The sequence below is a fragment of the Leopardus geoffroyi genome, chromosome A2 (genome assembly GCF_018350155.1).
Source record: "Leopardus geoffroyi isolate Oge1 chromosome A2, O.geoffroyi_Oge1_pat1.0, whole genome shotgun sequence".
NCBI classification, from domain to species: Eukaryota; Metazoa; Chordata; class Mammalia; order Carnivora; family Felidae; genus Leopardus; species Leopardus geoffroyi.
Genome location: NC_059331.1, coordinates 93,666,119 through 93,685,348, shown reverse-complemented (window position 1 = coordinate 93,685,348; position 19,230 = coordinate 93,666,119). Strand labels below are relative to the sequence as shown.

General features: G+C 35.1%; 1 long non-coding RNA gene across 1 annotated transcript in view; it reads right to left on the bottom strand.

Moving 5' to 3' along the window:
- Positions 1-9,658: 9,658 nt before the first annotated feature.
- Positions 9,659-19,230, bottom strand: part of LOC123606416 — a 44,958-nt gene continuing 35,386 nt past the window's right edge. The window contains exon 5 of the long non-coding RNA XR_006716274.1: positions 9,659-10,562. This is a non-coding gene — a long non-coding RNA (uncharacterized LOC123606416). The remainder of the gene's footprint in view (positions 10,563-19,230) is intronic.

Below are 19,230 nucleotides of genomic sequence, written 5' to 3'. Positions count from 1 at the left end.
GGAATATATGTAAGATGTAAAATGACTCTTCTGATTGGAGGATTTGTTGCCACGCTATAAAAGCATTTCAATTTATGGTTATCTGTATTTCATTACAAATGTTTTCACTGCAGAGTTATTCAACTTGACCTGTGAGGAAGGTAGGGCCAAATGAATGACTTTCTCATTTAAACCTTCCATAGTCATTGTATGTAGCATTGTCCATTTTTGAAAGAAAAAAGTGAAATAATAAGTTTTATATTTAAAAAAAGCATTTTTGGAAGGGGGCAAGGAAATAAAATCTTATACATAATTTGACCTTTTCACCTTATTTTTTTAACAGTGATATTTTCAAAAGTTAGTATCTTATCCACCATTACATTTTTGTTTTTATATGAATTTTTCCATCCAAGTACCCTTTGGTACCCTTTGATTTATAAACTTTATAGAAGATTATAAATCAGCGAGGGGTCAAATCACAAGGGTTGTAGAAGGAAGAAGAGTTCCAGAATATATTCATGAGTACCAAAAAGAAAAAAAAAGTTAGAAACAAGTTTGTAATTTACAGCTGCCCTGAGGCAGCAATAACTAATACACTGAAAATTTACCCATTTTATGCATCTATTTTGCTTGTTTTACTACTTTGCTTTTCATAAAAAACACATTTATTTCAGCAACTGTCACTTCTTTTGGCATTTATGTGATCTCTGAGCTATGTATGAAAATACACATATTTCTACATCACAATTTTTATTGGAAAATTATTTTACAAATTTATATCAATGCTTTTTTGTTCCATGCTAGAATTATTTTCATCGTTCTTTTTTTTTTGTCACCTCAGAAAATCAGTCTTAAAGCTTATATAGTTTAACATCTGCTTTAAATTCGTTTTCAATTGCTGCTCAAGTGACATTGTATCATTAAGTATAAAGAGAAACAAGTGGAAATTTTCAGAAAACAAATCATCCCAAAAATTATTCAATAAGAATAGCACTGTAAATATTTAAATGGACACTAACCTCATAAATACACCATGCGATTCACAGCTGTAACCTAATGAGTTCTCATATTGTTCCTGGGAGTCAGTGGAATAGTTTGAGCAAGTGACTACTTTCAGATATATAGTGATAGTATAAATTTGAGCAGGGTAAACAGAAACAGGTGGCCTCTGTACTTCCCAAAAGAATGGCCATGAAGAACCCAAGGCTTGGTTTTCACAATAATTTATTGAATAAAACTTTAGACATTAAGGAAGGGAATGGTAGTGGATATTTCCTGCTTGCTCAGCTTAGCATTAATTCTGAAATCTTCTGGTAGGAGTATTCACATTTTTATTTATTTTCAGATAGTATATTTCAGATGTGACTGTCTGTGTCCCAGGTTTCAGAGATGGTGCCTTGATGCAGGCCTACTCCTTTAGAACCTTATTTCCCATTAGATGCAATAACTGATTCAATAATTTACAGATAAGCTTCTATTTACTCTTCTGTCTTCCATATCCCTCTCAGTCTTCCTCTGTGGCATATTCTCTGTTATAACAGCCTGAAAATTGTGGAAGTTGGAAGGAGTGACCTAAAGGGATCCAGCTTTGAGGTAAAGGAAGAAAGTAGCTAGCCATCCTAGGCCATTCTGCTTTGCACTTTCTGAGAAACCATGACTTCTTGCCTGTTGGGTAGGGTGGTGAGTTGCAATAACAACAAAGCCTGTTACTAACAAAACGATTTCCAGACTTCCACACTATGCTGTAGATATAGGAATTGTAGTTCAACAAGGTCTCTGGGGTGGACCAAATGCAAATTGCTCTAAGTTTTAATAAACCTTGTGGGGAGTTGTACTGACAAGAAATTTTCATATAAAAAGTGCTGTGATTGTTCATACCCTATGGCAATTCCTGCAAAGCAGTCTTCAATCCTTTTTTTTTTTTTTAAAGTTTACTTTATTTTTTTAAATATTTTTTAAGTTTATTTATTTATTTTGAGAGAGAACAAGCCCAGGGTAGGGACAGAGAGGGTGGATAGAAGGAGAATCCCAGGAAGGCTCTGTGCTGTCAGCGCGGAGCCTGATGCCGGCCCTGAACTCATTAATCATGAGATCATGACCTGAGCCAAAATGAAGATTCAGTTGCTTAACCAACAGAGCCACCCAGGCACTCCAGATTTATTTTATTTTGGGGCACAAGTGGGGGAGTGGGGCAGAGGTGGGGGACAGAGAGAGAGAAAGAGAGAGAGAGAGAGAGAGAAAGAGAGAGAGAGAATGAGAGAGAATGAATCTCAACCAGGCTCTAGGACCAGTGCGGAGCCTGATGCAGGGTATATCCCTGCTAGAATCAAGGGTCAGATACTCAACTGAGCCACCCAGGCACCATAGCAGTCCTGTATCCTTAACCAATATCAAAGTCGAAGAATTAATAAGTGGTAAATCTGGTATCCAATGGGTTATTTGATGCCAGAAATTGGGTTTTTAGCAAATTTGCGGATTGCATCACCAAGGCTGGGAAGCTCTTATCCATACACAATTTGCCACATGCAAAAAAGACTGCTCCAAAATCTTGGGACTGAACTTAAATGCAACTGTGGTGTGATTGTGATGGTGGTGTGTTGTCTGTCTTTGGGAAGGAAGTGAATGCATTTTTAGTTAAATGTGCAACCTTTGCAAAAGTTTGAGGAATATGTACTTGTTAAGCCCATGCATTCTTTTTAAATGAAGTTTTTAGTAGAATAGTTTCATATTTGCAGAAAAGTTGTGAAGGTAACAGAATTTTGATATACCCCATGCCAGTTTCCCTACTATTAACATCTTGCATTAGTATGGCACATTTGTCCCAGTCAGTATAACGATACTTGTACATTAGTATACATTAAAGTGCATACTTGAAAAATCTGAATAAAGTTTTACCTAGGTCTGTTCCCATATGATCCTATCTAAGGTATCACATTACATTTAGTTGCCATGTCTCCCAAGGTTCTACTTGCTTTTGGCTTTTTCTCAGATTTTCCTTGTTTTTGATGACTTTGACAGTTTTGATGAGTACTGGTCAGGTATTTTGTAGAATATCTCTCAGTTGGGATTTGTCTGATGTGTTTCTCATGATTAGATTTGGGTTATGGGTTTTTGGGAGAAAGACCACAGAGATTAAATACCATTCTCATCACATCACGGATATATGCTATAAACATGATTTATGACTGTTGATGTTAACCTTTAAGACTGAAGTGGGTTACTCCACTGTAAACTTACTCTTTTTCTCCCTTGAACTCTTGGGAAGAAATACACAGAACAAACTTAAGTGCAAGAGAGTTATACTCCACTTCTCTGAGAGTAGATTATCTACATAAATTACATAGAATTCTTTTGCAAGGGAGATTTGTCTATTCTCCATGAGTTTATTCAATCATGTGTCTACTGTATCAGTATAAACTCATAAGTATTATTTGATACTTTCATTTATAATTCAAAGTCAAATTTTTTTTTGCTTGTTTCTCAAATCCTTCCAGCTTTGGCAATTGTGAGCTCTTTACAGTAGCCGCTGTGTCCCTTGACATAGCCCCATGATTGAAGTTTCTTTCAAGAGTACTTATTTTCCGGCATTATAAGATGCTCCACACTCATATTGTAACTTCCCTTTTCCAACCCCCAAATGAGCCATTTCTCCAAGGAGACTTAGTTCTTTTTATTAGAGAATGGTATTAGAAACAAAGGTCTGGGTGCTAGGTATGTTTTTTGCTACTGAGGTGCTTCACATATAATATTAAAAAAATCATTAGCAAGACTCATGTCAAGGAGTTTTATTCCTGTATTTTCTTATAGAAGTTTCATGGTTCAGGCCTTATAGCTAAGTCTAGTCAGTTTTGAGTTAATGTTTGTGTGTGCTGTAAGATATGAGATCAGTTTCATTCTTTACATTTGAATATACAATTATCCCAACACTATTCATGGAAGAGACTGTCTTTTCAATTGAATATTCTTGGCTCTCTTTTCAAACACTAGTTGACTAGGAGTGCTTGGGTTTACCTCTGGACTCTCGATTCTGTTCCATTGGTTTAGCTGTCTGTCGCTGTGCTAGTCCTATACTGTTTTAATGACTGTAACTTTATAGCATATCTTACAATTAGTAAGAGTGATGTTCCCTGTTTTGTCTTTCTCTCAAGGCTGCTTCTTTTCAAGTTCTTTCATGGTTTCATATAAATTTTAGAAGTTTTTTCTACTTCTGTAAAAAAAATGCCATTGGCTCTGGGCTGATGGCTCAGAGCCTGGAGCCTGTTTCCGATTCTGTGTCTCCCTCTCTCTCTGCCCCTCCCCCGTTCATGCTCTGTCTCTCTCTCTGTCCCAAAAATAAATAAAACGTTGAAAAAAAAAATTTAAAAAAAAATGCCATTGGGATCTTGATAGGGATTGCACTTAATCTTTAGATTGCTTTTGGTAGCATTGACATTTTAACAATATTATTTTTTTCAATTCATGAACATCAGTCCTGGAATACATTTCCATTTATTTGTGTCTTTTTCTATTTTTTTTAATCAGTATCTTCTAGTTTTCAGAGTAGAAATCTTTCACCTACTTTGTTAGATTTATTCCTAAGGTTTTATTGTTATGCTATTATAAATGGGATTTATTTTTTTCAGAAAGTCTTTTGTTAGTATATAGAAACACTACTGATTTTTGCTTGTTAAATTTGTGTTCTGCAACTTTACTGAATTCATTGATTAGATCTAACAGTATTTTAATTGTCTTCAGGATTTTCTCTATATAAAACTCTGTTACCCTAAATACAGACAATTTTACTTCTTTTCCTCTCCAATTTTGACAGGTTAGTATCAAGATTTTCTTGACTTAATGCTCTAGCTGGGACTTCTAGTACTATGTTGAATACAAGTGGTACCAATGGGCACTCATGACTTGTTCCAAATCATAGAGGAAAAGTTTTCAATTTTTTACCACTGCATATGTTATTAATTGTGGGCTTGTCATACATTGCCTTTATTATGTTGAGATAGGTTCCTCCAATGCCTAATTTGTTGAGTTTTTATCATGAATGGATGTTGAATTTTATCATATGCTTTTTATGCATTGATCAAGGTTTTCATATGATTTTTTTTCTTCTATTAATGTGATATACTATATCTATTGCTTTGTGTATATTGAAACTTGCATCCCAGGGATAAATCACATTGATCATGATGAATGATCCTTTTAATGCTGAATTTAGTTTGCTAGTATTTTATTGAGAATTTTTGCATTTATATTCATCAGGATTATTGGCCTGAAGCTTTCTGGTGTCCTTTTCTAGTTCTGATATCAGGATAATGCTGGCCTTGTAAAATGAGTTTGAGAGTATTATGTTCTCTTTGATTTTTTGGAAGATTTTGAGAATTGGTGTTAATTGTTTAAATGCTTGGTAAAAATTCAACAGTGAAGCCATCAGGTCCTGAGCTTTGATTCAGTGGGAGGTTTTTGATTATTGATTTAATCTTCTTACCTATTTAGATCATTGCTTATTTAGACATTGTTTCTTCCTTATTAGAAATTGGTAAGTTGTATGTTTCTAGCAATATTTCCATTTCTTCCAGGTTGCCCAGTTTGTCGATGTATAGTTATTCATAGTAGCCTTTTATAATTGTTTAATTTCTGTGGTATCATTTATAATATCTACTTTTTCATGTATAATTTTGTTGATTGGGATAATTTTTCTTTTCTATCTGGTTAGTTTAAGGGTTTTTCAATTGTGTTTTATCTTTTCAAAGAACCAACTCTTAACTTTGGTTAATTTTTTGTTTTTCTGTCTTCCATTTCATTTAATTCTGCTTTATATGATTTCTTTCCTTCTGCTAATTTTGGGCTCAGTTTTTATTTTTTCCAGTTGCTTAAAGTGTGAGTTGGGTTGTTTACTTGGGATATTTTTTTTGTTTGTAGTGTAGGCATTTATTGCTATGAATTCCCCTCTAAGAACTGCTTTTGCTGCATATCTCACAAGTACTGATATATTGTGTTTTCATATTCATTTGTCTCAGGAAAAATTTTATTATCCCTTTATTTGATTCATTGCTCATTCAGGAGAGTGGTGTTTGACTTTCACGTGTTGATGAATTTTCTAGTTTTCTTCTTACTTATTCCTAGTTTCATGCCATATGATCTGAGAAGATACTTTGTATGATTGTAGTCTTTTTAACTTTTCTAAGACTTGTTTGTGCCCCCAAATATAATTGATCCTAGAAAATGACCATGTACACTTGAGACGAATTTTTTTTTCTGCTATTGTTGGATAAAATATTCTGTATGTGTTTGTGAGGGCCATTTATAGTGTCATTTAAATCTGCTGTTTCCTCATTGATTCTTTGGATAATGTATCCATTGTTAAGAATAAGGTATTAAAGTCCCCCACTATTATTGTATATTTTTTTTCTTTTCTCTTTAGCTCTATTAGTATTTGCTTTATATATTTAGCTACTCCAGTGTTGGACACATAAATATTCACAATTGTTATATATTCTTGATGTATTGCCCTGTATATTGTATAATGACCTTCTTTGCCTCTTTTTACCATTTGTTAGTTTAAAGTTTAGTTCGTCTGATAGAAGTATACCTACTCTTGCATTTTTTGGGTTACCCCAAAAATGAGAGTTTTACTTCTCCTCCTCATATTTTAGGTTATTGCTGTTACATACTTTTTATATTGTGTAACCAATACTGATTATTTTAAGCTTTAGTTGTTGTTTTTACTCCATTAAAAATTTTTTTAAACTAGAGTTGTAAGTGATTTATGAACCACCAGTGCCATACTGCAGAATATAACTATGAGTATATATTTACCATTTCCAGTGAGGTTTATACTACCTTTTTATGTTTTTATGATATTAATTAGGGTTGTTTTAATTCCACTTCAAGTATTCCCTTCACATTCTTTGTAAGGCAGATCTGGTGGTAATAAATCCTTTCAGTTTTTCCTTTTTGGGAAAGTCTTTATCACTCCTTAATTTCTGAAGGATATTAGTGCTGGATATAGAGTTGTTAGTTGACAGTTACTTTCTTTCAGTATTTTGAATGTATTATCCCATTTTCTCCTGGTCTAAAAAAATTCTATTGAGAAATCCACCAATAATTTTAATTGGTGGAGATTTCCTTGTGTGTAACTTCTCTCTCTTCTCCTGCTGCTCTTAAAATTCTTTGCCTTTGCCTTTTGGCAATTTAATTATAATGTGTCAGTGTAGCCATATTCAATTTCAACTTATTTGGGATCTTTTGGGCCTTATGAATGTGAAGGTCCATTTCTCTCCCTAGGTTCAGGAAGTTTTCAGCCATTATTATTATTTTTAAAAAATATCCTTGGTGTCTCTTTCCCTTTCCCTTCTACAATTCCTATAATAAGAATAATATTTTCTTTCATTGTATCTCATCATTCCTATAGGCTTTCTTCACTCTTTTTCTTTCTTTCTTTTTTTTTTTTTTTTTTTTTTTTTGCTCCTCCAATTTCCAATGTCCTATCCTTCAAGTCACAGATTATTTTTTTCTGCATGGTTGTGTCTACTTTTGAAACTTTTTATGGAATTCATTCTTCATTTATTTTCTACTCTACAATTCCTGTTTGTTTTTTGATGGTGATATATTTCCTCATTGAACTTCCTGCTTTGTTTATATACTATTTTCCTAATTTTGTTGTATGTCTGCATGTTCTTATCATTAATTAAACTTCCTTAAGTGGATTCTTCGTTTTTAGTTTTTTAATATTTATTTACTTATTTTGAGAGAGAAATAGACAATGAGTGGGGGAGGGCAGAGAGAGGGATAAAGAGAATCTGCCGTCTGTGCAGAGCATGATGTGGTTCATGAGTCCGTGAACTGCGAGATCATGACCTGAGCTGAAATCAAGAATCGGATACTTAACCCACTGAGCCACCCAGGTGCCCCTTGATTGGATTCTTTTGAATTATTTGTCTAACACTTTATAGATCTACACTAGTTAGGGTTAGTTATTGGAGCTTTATTAGTTTTCTTTGGTGTTATCACTTTTCAATATTTTGTATTTTATTTTTTTATTTAAAAAAAATTTTTTTTTCAACGTTTATTTATTTTTGGGACAGAGAGAGACAGAGCATGAACGGGGGAGGGTCAGAGAGAGAGAGAGACACAGAATCGGAAACAGGCTCCAGGCTCTGAGCCATCAGCCCAGAGTCTGACGGGGCTCGAACTCACGGACCGCGAGATCGTGACCTGGCTGAAGTCGGACGCTTAACCGACTGCGCCACCCAGGCGCCCCAGTATTTTGTATTTCTTACATTAGTATCTGTGTATTTGAGTAATTGAGTAATAGAGGTCTGCTCAGGCAGAAACAGTTATTTACCATTCAGCTCAGTTTGGGGTTCCAAGTGTATCTGCTGGTGATGTTCTTGGGAAGATAGAGACTGCTATCACGGTCTATTTTTGGGCAAGGCAACTATCTGAACTTTGAGGATGGAATGGGGGTTGTGCCCCTGCCTGAGAACAGCAGATAGGACTGCTGGCTTGGTTTCTATCCAAGTGAAGCTGTAGTGTGGGCTGCATGGTTGACTGGATTCTCTGATTAGGCTTATTAGATAGTCAGAATCGGATATTATATTCAGTAGTATATGGGGCTATGAATTAGGTTTTCTGACCAGGCAGAGCATCAGGATGAGACCCAAGGACTATACAGCTTATTTGAGGCCCCAAATCTGGACAGACTATACACTGGATTCTCTGATCGGGTAAGGCCACTGGTTTTACTCTATAGACAGGGGAAGCCATGGCCTGTGCTGTTCAGGTGTCACCATACATAGGGCTGTTGCATTGCTACCCTTGTGCTCTGGTTAGGTTCCCCAGTTGGACAGGTTAAAGGGTATATTCAGCAATGAGCAGGGAAGTGAATTAGATTTCTTGCCAAGGCACAGTGGGAGAAGTAGCTTTAAGGCTGATAAAGTTCTTTGTTGTCTTAACTCAAGCTACCTGCACCCCAAGTTTTGTGACCAAATAGGGCAATATGGTTTGTTCTGCAAACTATTTACTCTGCCCACCTACATCTCTGCTCAAGTGCTGCTGATCAGCACAACTTCCAGGAGTTGTTGCCAACCCTTCTAGTCATATGAGTCCAGAAAACACTCTCAGGTTGGGTCAGCTGTGATCCAAATTCTTGCCTGTATGGGAGGAGTGGCTGCTCCAGACCACTCTCAAGCAGGCTTTCTGGTTGGGAAATGCTGGGAGATACCCTTATCCTTGGCTATGAATTAATCCCTTTGGTCTATTAAAGAAGGGGAGTACCACACATCTGGCATTGGATTTGCTCTGGGGATGATCAGCTTTGCTTGCTTGCTTCTCTGCTCAAGCACCCCTGGGTCACACTGCTTCCAGTTGTCACAAGCCCATCTGGTGGGAGACATTCCACAGGAGGTAGGGCTGTGATTCAACTACTTGCCTGGGTGAGGGCAAACCAGGCCCTAGGACCTTTGAAGATCCAAATCTGGCAGATGTGTACCCTGCAACTCTCCCTAATCAGAATGTGCTATTTGGCTTTTTTTTTAACTTTATTTTTGAGAGAGGGAGAGAGAGAAAGAGAATCAGAGACAGAGTGTGAACAGGGGAAGAACAGGGATAGAGGCAGACACAGAACCTATAGCAGGCTCCAGGCTCTGGGTTGTCAACCCAAAGCCTGACCCGGGGCTTGACTCATGAACCTCGAGATCATGACCTGAGCCGAAGTCAGATGCTTAACCAACTGAGCCACCCAGGAGCCCCACAGTGTGCTATTTGGTTTTGCATATTAGCAAAGCCAATGGTTGAGATTACTACTTGGGCACTATAGGTATGGATTTGGTCTGCCAAGGTCCTGTGCAAGTTGTTGCAAGCACTTCCCCCTGCTCTATCAGTCAGATTCCCAATGGTTGAGCCCAAAGATTTCCCTGCAAACCCTGTGATGTGAAATTAGAGTAGGGGCTTCTATGAACTGAGTCACAATGCTCAGGGTGGTTGTCCTTTCTGGCTCTTTTTTCCCTCTTGAGGAACTGGAGGCTCAGGGGAGATCTTTCCATGTGGTGCGGCACTGGCCTGGGGGGAGGGGCAATGGGGTCAACCTCTGGCCTCTTCTCTTACCCTTCTAATGCGGTTTGTCTTGGTTTTTATGGTGCAGAGCTGTGTCTTCAGCCTCATGCCATGTTCTAGGATTGTCCTTGTGGTGTTTTGTTCTTGAATAGTTGTTGGTTTTTGTTCTTGTGAGATGGAGCAAAATCAGGAATAATTTACATCACCATCTTGGTGATGTCACTCTTCAGTTTTATGAAAGACAATTCTTTCTTCAGTTAATTGCTTTTGCTCCTTTGTCAAAATAGTTGATTATATTTGCATGGGTCTTTAACTGAGATAGTTCTTTTATTCCATTGATCTCTTCTGTAGCCAAAATCACACTGGATTGATTAGCATAGCTTTATAGTGAGTATTTAAAAATTGTGTTCTGTGAATCTTCGAACATCTTCAGTGTTGTGTTTTCTACTCTAGGTCATTTTCTTTCCATAAAAACTGATAATTTGTTGATAGCTATACAACAGCTTCCTAGAATTTTGACTGAGTATGTATTGGAGAATCTGTAGATGAAATGAAGAAAAAATGGTATCTTAACATTACTGAATATTCCATTACATAAATATGAGATAAATTACTTATTTAGATCTGAAATCTCTTTCATCAATGTTTTGTACTCTTCCACAGACATTGTTCATACTTTGTTAGATGTGTACTAAGTATTTCATTTTATCAGTGCTACTGTAATAGTGATTTTTAAATGTCAAATTCCAGTTGTTTATTGCTGACACAGGAAAGTAATCTATTTTTGCATATTGATCTTTTATCCTATGACCATCCCATACTCATTTATTAGTTCCATTAATTATTTTCTCAATTCTTTGGGGTTTTTACCTAGACCATTATTCCGTCTTTAAATAAAAACAATTTTATATCTCCATTTTCAGTTTGTATAATTTTATTGTTTTTCTTACCTTAGTGTATGAGCTCAGGCTTTCAGTAAAATTTTGAATAGGATTGGTGATAAAGGATATTCTTACCTTATTTCCAATCTTACTGGGGAAAATCCAGTTTCTCATCATTAAGTGTTATGGTAAGTGTAGGTATTTTGTGATGTTTTATCAAGTTTAAGCAGTTGTTCTCTATTCCTAGTTTTGTGAGGTTTTTTTCTTATATTATGAACGGATATCAAAGTTTGTCCAATAGATGCTTTTTCCGCTTCTTTTGGTATGATTGTCATTTTTCTTCTTTAGTCTGTTGATGTGGATTACATTGTTTTTTGAATGCTGGACCACTCTTACGCATCTGAAATAAATCCCACTTTGTCATGGGTATTGCTTTTTATACATTGCTGGATTTACTATGCTAATAATTTGTTGAGAATTTTCATGTCTATACTCATCAAAGATGCTGCTATGTAATTTTCCTTTTCTTCAAAATGTCCTTGTTTGCTCTTAGAGTAAATGTGGAGTTACTGAATGAGTTTTGAAGTGTTTACTCTTCTCTCCAGTTATGAAGCAGATTATGGAAATAGGTACTGTTTTTTAGGTATTTGGTTGAAACCATCAATAAACTTAGCTGGACCTAGTTCCTCCCTCCCTTCTTCCCTCCCTCCCTAAAGTTTATCAATTATTGATTTAATTTCTTCAATAGATATAAAACCATTAAATTTGTTTTCCGTAGGTGAGTTTAGGTAGTTTGTATTTCAGGGAATTTCATATAATATATCAAACTTGTTGGAATAGAGCTCTTTGCACTATTCCTCTTTATTGCCTTTCTAATTTCCATGCTGTCAGTAGTCATGAACTCTTTGATTTCTGACAGTAGCAAATTTTATTCTTTTCATTAGTGTAGCTACGTATTTATAATCTTATTCTTTTTTGCCTCCCAAAGAACTTTTGGTTTAGTTGATATTCTCTTTTGTTTTCATTGGTTTATGTTCTAATGGTTTCTGTTCTAATTTGCATTTTTTTCTTATGTATGGTTGAGGTTTATTTGCTCATCTCCAGTTTTATATGGCAAAAGCTAGTATTAAATTTAGCTCTACTTCTCTTTAAATGTTATGTATTTATTGCTACCAGCACCCTCTAGGCATTGCTTTCATATTGCCTATGAATTTTGAAAAAATATTTTTATTTTTATTTAGTTCAAGATATTTTACATGCAGAACTTAACAGTTTCTTTATTGAGGTATAATTGATATACAATGTTACATTAGTTTCAGGTGTATAACATAGATTTCAACAACTGTTTACCTTAGTCTGTTCACAATATGTGCAGATACCACTTGCTGTTACAATACCATTAACTATATTCCCCTTTGCTGTACCTTTCAACCCTGTGATTTACTCATTCCATAACTGGAAGTCTGTACCCCCCATGCCTCTGCACACATTTTGCTCATTCCTCCACCTCCTTCCAGTCTGTCAACCGCTAATTTGTTCTTTGTATTAGTGGGTCTGTTTCTACATTTTTGTTTCTTTGTTTTCTTTTTAAGATTCCACATATAAGTGAAATCCAATGTCATTTGTCTTTATCTGATTTATTTCACTTAGCATCAACCCTCTAGATCCATCCATGTTGTTGCAAGTGGCAAGCTTTCATTCTTTTTTTATTGCTGACTAATATTCCATTGTGGGTATGTTATACATATACATATATATGCATACATACATATACACACACTTTCATAACCATTTATCTATCAGTAGATACTTAAGTTGCTTCCACATCTTGTTTATTACAAATAATGCTGCAGTAAATATCCTTGTTTAATTTAGTGTTTTCATTTCCTTTGGGTAAATACCCAGTAGTGGAACTAGTAGATAGTGTGGTATTCCCCACATGATCCCAATTTATATTCCCACCAACTATGCACAAGCATCCCTTTTTCTTCACATCCTCACCAACACTTGCTATTTTCTATCTATCTGTCTATGTTTGTATGTATGTAAGTAAATAATCTCTGCACCGAGTGTGGGGATCTAACTCATGACCCCAACATAAAGAGTCACATGCACTACTGACTGAGGAGCCAGGTGCCCCTATTTTTTGTCTTTTTGATATTAGCCATTCTGACAGATATAAGGTAATCAGTCTCTCATTGTGGCTTTGATTTGTCTTTCCCTGATGATTAGTGATGTTGAGCATCTTTTCATGCGTTTGTTGGTCATCTTTACGTCTTCTCTGTAAAAAATGTCTATTCAGGTCCTCTGCCATTTTAAAATCAGACTATTTTTGAGGGTTGAGTTTTACAAATTCTTTATTTAATTTGGATATTAACCCCTTAGAAATACTTGAAAATGATATATTCCTCTCCCATTTAGTAGGTTGCATTTCATGTTGTTGGTGGTTTCTGTGAAAAACTTTTCATTTTGGTTTAGTCCCAATAGTTTATTTTTGCTTTTGTTCCCCTTGCCTTAGGAGACATATCTAGAAAAATGTTGCTAAGGACAGTGTCAAAGAGATGAGTGCCTCTGTTTTCTTCTAGAAGTTTTATGTTTTAGATCTCAAATTTCAGTCTTTAATCCATTTTGAGTTTATTTTGTGTATGACATAATAAGTGGTCCAAATTCACTCTATTGCATGTAGCTGTCCAGTTTCCCAAACACTATTTAAGACTGTCTCTTTCCTATTGTAAGTTCTTGATTCCCCCGTCACAGATTAATTGACTAAGGGTGAATTTATTTCTTGGGTCTCTGTTCTGTTCTATGTGTCAATTCTGATCTGTGGGTTTATTTGTGTGACAGTACCATACTGTTTTGATTAATATAGATTTATAATATATTTTGATATTGGGGCTTATGATAACATCCAACTATGTTCTTGTTTTTAAGATTGCTTTGGCTTTTCAGGTTTTTTTATGATTCCATATAATTTTTAGGATTATTCTAGAACTGTAAAAAATATTTCTATTTTCATCGTGATTGTATTGAATCTGTAGATTGCTTTGGATAGCATTAATATCTTAACAAAATTAATTGTTCCAATTCATAAGTATGGTATATCCTTCCATTTGTGTTATCTTCATTGTTGTTCATTAAAGTTTTACTGTTTTCAGAGTAGAGGTATTTTTCTTACTTAGTTTATTTCTAGGTATTTTTTTGTGCAATTATAATTGGGATGGTTTTCTTAATTGAGCTTTGTGCTACTTCATTATTAGTGTACAGAAATGCAACAGATTTTTGTATGTTAATTTTATATCCTGCAACTTTTCTGATTAAGTTATAACTTCTAATAGTCTTTTGGTGGAGTCTGTAGGATTTTCTATATGTAGTATCTTGTCATCTACAAATAGTGATAATTTAACTTGTTCCTTACCAATTTGGATGTCTTTTAACTTTTCTGTCTGATTGCTGCAGCTAGGACTTTTAGTACTGTGTTGAATAAAAGTAGCAGGAGTAGACATCCATGTCTTATTTCTGATGTTAGAGGAAAAGCTTTCAGTTTTTTACCATTGAGTGTGATCTTAGAAGTGGGTTTTTCATGTATGGCCCTTATTATGTTAAGGTATATTTTCTATAAACCTGCTTTATTGAGAGTTTTTATTATGAACAGATGTATGTTAGAAACTGGAGAAGGGAAAGTAAAGTATGCTACCAACTGACAAGATAATTTAAGACTGGAAAATTAAGCAGTCAACTTCATATAGTTTACACAGAGTTTTATTTAGGGTAACTTACTGACAGAGGGATGAAAATCCAGGAGCTGCAGAGCTATTCTCTACAAATTTAAGGCCTTAGTCCACAGATTTCATAGAATGAGGGGATGTGCAGAAGTCACTGGGGTGAAATAAAAGGTTTAACATTTAACAGATCTCATGGTGCCATCTGTAAGTCAGAGGGTGCCAGTGGAGAAGAAAATGTTATTGCTACTGTGTATCTAAACAACTTTTAAAAAGATCAAAACAAGCTTTCCGATATTCTGGTCAGGACACATGTTAACCACCAAGGGACCTGGAACATGTAACCTTGAAATGGGTCCTTGTGTGGAAATGAACAAAATGGAGGGCCAAAGATGGAGTCAGTATTGTCAGCCGTCCTACAGATGTTGAACTTTGTTGAATGCTTTTTCTGCTATTGACATCGTCATTTGGTTTTTATCTTTCATTTTCTTAATGTGCGTATCACATTGTTTAATTTGTGAATATTAAACCACCCTTGCATTCCTGGAATAAATCCCACTTGATCGTGGTGAATGGTCCTTGTAATGTATTGCTAAATATGGTTTGCCAATATTTTGTTGAGGGATTTTGCATTTATGTTTATCAGAATTATTGGCTGGTAGTTTTTAATTTTTTTAGTTTCTCTATTTTCTGCATCAGGGTAATGTTGGCCTTATAGAACATATTTGGAAGCTTTCCTTCCTCTTCTATCTTTTGAAATACTGGAGAAGAATAGGAATTAACTATTCTTTAAATGTTTGGTAGAATTCACCTGGTCCTGAACTTTTGTTTGTTGGGAAATTTTTTTTATTACAGATTCAATTTCATTGCTAGTAATGAATTTGTTGGCATGTGAGTTTTCATATTAGTCTCTTATATTCCTTTGTATTTATTTGGTGTCAGTTGTTACTATTTCTCTTTCATTTTTGATTTTATTTATTTGGGTCTTTTTTTTTTTCTTGATGAATCTGGCTAAAGGTTTATCAATTTTGCTTATCTTTTCAAAGAATAAGCTCCTGGTTTTGTTGCCATTTGCTCTTTCCTGGTTTTGTTGCTGTTGTTGTTACTCTATTTCATTTATTTCTGCTTTGATTGTTATTATTTTCTTTTTTCTAACTTTGGGGTTTTTTTGTTCTTTTTCTTTTTGCTTTAGTTTTAACATTAGATTATTTCAGATTTTTCTTATTTTTTGAGGTAGGCTTGTATTCACTATAAATTTCCCTCTTAAAATTTTTTCACTGTGTGCCCCAAATTTTGGATCATTGTGTTTTCATTTTCATTTGTCTTTATGTATTTTTTTTGTTCCCTCTTTGACTTTTCAAACAATTGGTTGTTTCCACTGGTTTTGATGAGAGCAAATGACATGAAAGAAGCTTTAAAAAAAGAGGTGGAAGGTGACTAGATTTTACAGATATGAGGACACAAATTACAAGGGAATAGTGGTTGGGAAATCATAGCCAGAGGGGAAATGGTGTTAATGATGAGTTGTGTGGAGGTAATCTAAGATTTGTCCGTGGATTTGATGGTCTTCCTGGTTTGGATTTTTGGCAGTGACTAAGATGTACAGCAATGTATGATAACATGAGATGAGTTTTATTGGTCTTTCAGAAGAAGGAAAACCTTACAGCATCCCCTTGGGATTTCTCTCAGGCAGTTACTGAGGTCATGGGGTTGGGGATTGGTAGGAAGTGCTACTTAAACAGATCATGAATATCTATAGGCTTCTTTTAAAAACTTCACCTGGTGTCCCAATTGGGGAAGGGCAGTTTATTCAGGAATAAGGTGAGCTTGGTAGGCCTCCTTTGAAACTTTTTATACGCTATGTGTCAGCCTAGATTTGGGTAGGACTTAGTGAAAGCATGTTGACCTTTATTGATTTCATTTGAAGTCTAAGAGAAATACAGCTAATGTAAGATATGTTGTGGAAACTGTGATGAGAGTTGCAAAAGTGAATTATCCCAGTCTTCAATGAGATAACATTTTTATCCAGTTACAATACTAACATTTTGGGCAGGCGACCATTCTTGACAGAAGGAATATCATGAATACATTTAGGAAAGCATTGCCAAAAAATTATTGAAAACAAAACAAAACATGTCAAGGTACAATGAAAAGAAGAAAAAATACCCACCACACAAAGTGAAAAAGATGAAGAGATCCAAAAATTAGGAGGGAAGGGAGAAAACTTAGGTAAGGATGGAGAAAAGGCTAACATTTATATGTAAATTATTAAATCAAGCTTGCTTTTCACTTTGGGAATTTTGTTAAATTGTAGAATCTCCATACCTAACGAGGCACACAAGATTGTGCATTTCTAACAAGCTTTTTGGTGATCCAATGCTACTGGTTTTCAACCAAACTTTGACTGCCAAGGGGATAGATGAATAGAGTTCATTGGAAGCCATTGCTCTATATCTATTCTGTTATATTTTTATTTTCCCCTTGTAGCTCCCAAATGAAATATGTTTAGATTTCTAACATTAAAGTGGCTTACCATTTTTTTTGTTGTGTTACAGAACATTATGTCTGTATTAGCATTTTTTTGATCATGAAAAGTATACTCTTTAATCCCCATCCACCCACCCTCTGGTAATAAACTGTTCTCTATAATCAAGAGTCTATTTCTTGGGTTGTGGTTTTTGTTTTCTTCTTTGCTCATTTGCTTGGTTTCTTAAATGCCACACATGAGTGAAATCATATGGTATTTGTCTGTCTCTGACTGACTTCACTTAGCATAATATTCTCCTTCCATGTTATTGCAAATGGCAAGATTTCATTATTTTTTGTGGCTGAGTAATATTCCACTCTGTGTGTGTAGAGAAATATCTGTTAATGTGTTCTGCCCATTTATTAATTGGAGTACTTAGTTTTTGCGTGTTGAGTTGTATATGTTCTTCATATATTTTAGACATTAACCTTTTATCAGTTATGTCATTTGCCAGTATTTTTTTCCCATTCCATGGGTTGCCTTTTAGTTTTGTTGATTATCTCCTTAAATGTGAAGAAACTTTTTATTTTGGTGTCCCAATAATTTTTTCCTTCATTTCCTTTGTGCCAGGAGACAGATTTAGGAAAATGTTTCCACAGCTGATGACAGAGATACTACTGCCTGTGCTCTCTTCAAGGATTTTTTAGGTTTCAGGTATCACATTTAGGCCTTCCATTCATTTTGACCTTATTATTGTATATGGTGAAAGAAAGTGGCCCAGTTTCATTCTATTCCATGTGTTCTTATTCCAGTACCATACCATTTTAATTAGTACTGCTTTGTAACGTGACTTGAAATCTGGAATTGTGATGTCTCCAGCTTTGTTCTTCTTTATCAAGGTTGTTTTGTTTATTTGGGGTCTTTGTAGTTCTATATAAATTTTAGGATTGTTCTAGTTCTGTGAAAAAATGCTGTTGGTATTTTGATAGGGATTGCATTGAATGTGTAGACGGCTTTGACTAGCATAGACATTGTAACAATACTTGTTCTTCTAGTCCATGAGCAAGAAATATCTTTCTATCTCTTTGTCTCATCTTGAATATCTTCCAACAGTGTTTTATAGTACAGATCTTTCACCTCTTTAGTTAGGCTTATTCCTAGGTGTCTTACTTATTTTTGGTATAATTGTGAATAGGATTATTTTCTTAATATCACTTCTGCTGCTTCATTATTATATAAGAATGCAACAAATTTCTGTACATTAACTTTGTATCCTGCAATTTACTGAATTCATTATTGGTTCTAGTAGTGTTTTGGTAGAGTCTTTAGGGTTTTCTGTATAATTTCCTGTCATCTGCAAATACTGATAGTTTTACCAATTTGGATGCCTTTTGTTTCTTTTTGTTGTCTCATTGCTGTGGCTAGAACTTCCAGTACTATGTTGAATAAAAGTGGTGAGAATAAACATCCTTGTCTTGTGCCTGACCTTAGGAGAAAAGCTCTTAGTTTTTCACCATTAAGTATGATGTTCACTGTGGGTTTTTCATTTTTTTTTTTTTTTTTTTATTTTAAATTTTTTTTTTTCAACGTTTATTTATTTTTGGGACAGAGAGAGACAGAGCATGAACGGGGGAGGGGCAGAGAGAGAGGGAGACACAGAATCGGAAACAGTCTCCAGGCTCTGAGCCATCAGCCCAGAGCCTGACGCGGGGCTCGAAGTCACAGACCGCGAGATCGTGACCTGGCTGAAGTCGGACGCTTAACCGACTGCGCCACCCAGGCGCCCCCGTGTGGGTTTTTCATATAACATCTTTATTCTGTTGAGGTATATTCCCTCTAGATCTGGTTTGGAGAAGGTTTTTATCTGAATGGAAGTTGTACTTTGTCAAATGCTTTTTCTGCATCAATTGAAATAATCATACGTGTTTATCCTTTTTCTCATCGGTGTGATATGTCACATTGTTTTGCAAATATTAAACTACTCTTGCATCCTGGGAATTAATTCCACTTGACTGTAGTGGATGACTTTCTTAAATGCATTGTTATATTTGGTTTGCTAATATTTTGTTGAGAAATTTTGCATCTTTGTTCATCAGATATACTGGTCTGTACTCTTTTTTGTGTGTGTGGTGTTTTTATC